This window comes from Canis lupus, chromosome 13 (assembly GCF_011100685.1).
Source record: "Canis lupus familiaris isolate Mischka breed German Shepherd chromosome 13, alternate assembly UU_Cfam_GSD_1.0, whole genome shotgun sequence".
NCBI classification, from domain to species: domain Eukaryota; kingdom Metazoa; phylum Chordata; class Mammalia; order Carnivora; family Canidae; genus Canis; species Canis lupus.
Genome location: NC_049234.1, coordinates 52,295,277 through 52,299,679, shown reverse-complemented (window position 1 = coordinate 52,299,679; position 4,403 = coordinate 52,295,277).

Sequence of the window (4,403 nt, the reverse complement as noted above, 5' to 3'; positions counted from 1 at the left end):
AGGCTCCCTATGTGGAGCTCCATCCCAGGACCCTGGAATCATGATCCGAGCCAAAGGCAGATGCTTAATCAACTGAACCATCCAGGTACCCCAAACTTCTCTGTGCTTTTGTGGTTCTACGTGCTACCTTTCCCATCACATTTATTATTATTTTTATTTACTTGTTCAGCAAATAATTATGTGCTGTTTGTGTCATGTCAGGACTATTGAAAAATATAAGATCCCTATTCTTACTGAGATTACTCTTTGCAGATAAAACATTAATAAATAATATTAGCAAATAAAGAAGTAAATAAATAAATAGTAAGTAAATAAAGAAATAAGACTGTGTTGAAAGTACTAATTACAGTTAGTGGTTATTAATATTGGATGGGGAGAAAAGGCAATGAGAGCAATAGCAATTAGTATAATTTAGTTTAGGTGGTCAGGGAAAATGTTTCTAAAGAGCTAAAAACTGGATAAGGAAAAAGTCCCAACCATGAGAAAGATGCAACCATGTGAGAAGATGTGGTACCAGTACAAGGAATAGCAAATCACAGCATGTAAAGGTCCTACATTAAAAACAAGCTTGGTATAGTGACAGAAGGGAATAGAAAAAAATAATTAGTTTGTATTGGTCTAAGTGGCAAAGGTAGAGGATGAAGTCAGAGAGGTGAGAAAATATAAAGCCTTCTAGGTCATGGTTAGGAGTTCGTATTTTATCGTAATTTTAATAAAAAACCATTTGAAGAATTGAAACAGAGGACTTATAGAGACAACTAATCATCTCTCTCTTTCTCTAGCTCTCTTTAATCTTTTGAAGGCAAAACCTCCACATTTTATTTTTATTTTTATTTTTTTATTTATTTATGATAGTCACAGAGAGAGAGAGAGAGGCAGAGACATAGGCAGAGGGAGAAGCAGGCTCCATGCACCGGGAGCCCGACGTGGGATTCGATCCCGGGTCTCCAGGATCACGCCCTGGGCCAAAGGCAGGCGCCAAACTGCTGCGCCACCCAGGGATCCCCCACATTTTAGTTGGGCATATGATTACTCAGATTTCCCAGCTTTTCTGGGAATGTCCAGCAGATTTCAACATTGAAGTTTGGTCCAATGGCTTAGAAAGAAATATCTATGCAGGTTCCAGATAAAGTTCAAGCTCTTCACTTTAAACTTTTTCTCCCCCTTTCATAGGCTGAACTGGTCAGTGGAGATAAGCTCATTTAACCATGCAGGTGAGAAAAACACCATAGTAAAGAACAGAACAACAAATGGAAGGAATCTGTATCTTTGAATGATTTTAATTGCAGAGTCTCTCCACCTACACCATGCCAATGACCTTTAACTTCTATTTTATATGTATTTTTGAGGGCTTCTTTCTTCCTTTCTTTTCTTTCTTTGTTTCTTTTTCTTTCTTTCTTTCTCTTTCTTTTTCCTTTAGAAACATAATTTATTTTATTGATCTTTTCAAAGAGCCATCTTTTGGTTTCATTGATTTTCTCTATTGATTTCCTGTTTCTAATTTTATTAAGTTCTGCTTTACTTCTTATTACTTATTTTCTTCTCTCTACTTTGGGTTTAATTTTCTCTTTTTTCTAGTTTCTTACAGTTTTTAAAATTTATTCATTTTGATAAACATTTCTCTTGTCCAAAGGCATTTGCTTTTATTGTATTATAAAATACATAAAAATAAAGACAAAATGATCTGTTTATTGATTATTTATATTTGACTTTCAACATATCAGGTCTTTACAAAAATTCAGTATCACCTAAGGGCAAGATTAATGTTCCCGTGTATATTGATGAAGAAATGGAGGATCAGGGACAACGTATTTTAAGACCTATCAAGGATGTAGGCCTAAGATAATGATCTTTCTACTAGACTATACTGTCTCTCACAAGTAACAAGAGAAATGTCCCCTTAGATATATCTTTGGAGAGAATAATGAAGTTTAAAGAAAGAGAATATTCAACATATATGTCCTTGACATTTCAAATTACCTAAATAAAGAAGACTGATTTTCCCAACTTTCTATTAAAGGAAAAATCAAAGTAAGGTTAATATATATATATTTTTATTATCTTATTATTATTATTATTATTATTATTATTATTATTATTTTACTTTCTTTTTTGGAACCACTTATTTTTCAAGGTCAGTTCACCCTAATGATTTTTAAAGAATTTTTTTTTTTTTTTGCTTTGTTTTGTTTGTTTTTGTTTTTTAAGAGAGAGGTGGGAAGGGGCAGAGGGAAAGGGAGGGAGAGAGAATCCAACACAGGCTCCACACTCAGTATGGAGGTCAAAGTGGGGCTCAATCTCACAACCCTGAGATCATGACCTGAGCCAAAATCAAGAGTTGGATGCATAACTCATTGAGCCACCCAGATGCCCCTAAACAAATTTTTTAATAAGCATTTATATTTTCTAGGGATTCCCTATGTCAGGCTGACTTGTGATATCCAATCTTTAGCAAACAATAAACTCCTTCTTTCTTTATATTTAAATTATTTTTTAAACCCTAGAATCTCCAAAAGGGACAATGTAGCATAAAGAAACATTGGTCAAATTGCTAAAGGTTAGTAAAAGACGTTTAAGTCTTGGGGTCCATTTAGAAATTTCTGTCTGAATGGAACCTGGAAATACCTTAATCCTTATTTATTTATTTATTTATTTATTTACTTACTTATATTTATTTTTGTTTTCTTTTTTTTTTCAAGATTTTGTTTAAATTCCAGTTAACATACAGTGTAATATTAGTTACAGGTGTACAATATAGTGATTCAACACTTACTGCTCATCACCTGGTGCTCATCAAACATGGGCTTTGAAATCAACATCACTAGAGACTTTGTTTAATATATAGAAAAAAAAATCAGGATGAAATAATGATACTCTGCTTGTGTTACTGAGGCATTTTCTAACCTTACTAATAAAAACTCTATAGCATCAAGGAAATGATTAACTATGTAGTAGAAAAACAAAAAAAATATAGTATCCAAAGTTCCTGGCTTAAAAAGTCATCCAAAAGTCTTACAATTTCTTGATAGCATGACCATTATCTGATAAGATAAACTCAATGTATTCCTTTAAAAGACAGTTCCCAATTTTAAAAATGCTGTTACTCAGAAAGTTTAACTCTTTGAAACAAACAAATAAATAAATAAATAAGGCCTTGTCTCTTAAAAATGATTCTTTGTCCTAGCTGACTTTCTTTTCTTATCCCATTAAAAGAAGAGTACCTTGGGGATATCCTTTGTTGTTACTGCCCATCACATTTGGGACATTGACATTCTCTTCCATGAAGTTGAAGTCTTCTTTTTACGAGTAGTTTTGTTTGACACGTTCTAAAAGTGACTTATGTTTCATTTCTTTATCAGTTTCTAGTCTTTCACAAGGAAAGATGGGACTTACCTTTCTCTGTTTTCTTCTGCATAGTTCTATAAGGTCTTTTCACTGCCTAACTGGCTATAATGTCTTCTGTCTTTGCCAGATATGCTCCTCAGTTTTCCTATCTGAGTAGAAACTTCCAAGGGCCCAATTAACTTATCCTAGTCACTGCCAGGAAGTTGGGACCACTGCTGAAAGTGTGTCTCTTCCACCACTGACTCTGGAGAAACATTGCTGAAACTGTAGCGAAGGGAACATTTACAATCATTCACTAGTGGATATTTGTATCCCTGGCAGGAGCAGCAGCTTTTTCTTTGGAGGAATGCCAGCCTTTTCCATGGTAAGAAGATTTGAAGCCACCAGCATTGTTCTTGCTAATCCAAAGTAAGAGTTCATCTTAGTCATGAAGAATATCAGTAAGTACCTTGTTATTCATTTTAAATGCATAAAATCAAAGAATGTTAGAGCAGTAATTGACTGAAGAGTGAGGGTCTAATGTTCTGTTTTCATAGATAAGGAAACTAAGGCAAGTTTCATCTTATTCATCCTGTTAATAAGAATAAGCTGTTTTCTGCCACAGTATATTGCCTTCTCTCTGTAAAGTGGGCCTTTAAGGATTTTACCACATATCTTTGAGATAAAAATTAAATATTTGAATATGTTTAATGACAAGAATTCAAATGAGCCTCGTTTAGGTCACTAAAAATTATTGAAAAATTAGCATGTGATTATTTCATGGTAGAAAAATCACAGGGTGGACATAGAGAGGAGAAAAAGAATTATACAGTTTTTGTGAGTCTATACTGTGTAGGAAGAAACATATTAAATAATATTTAGTGTGTTCACTTTGATTAGAACTCACTTAAAATTAAGATTCCAATTAATTTATGACTTCAACAGATGTTTATTTAGCAAGCTCTATATGTCAAGCCCTATCTGGCCCTCAGAATAAAAAGCCCAAGGAGCTTAGATTCTAAAAGGAAACACACACACATACACACACACACAAGTACACATGCATGCATGTGTGAACA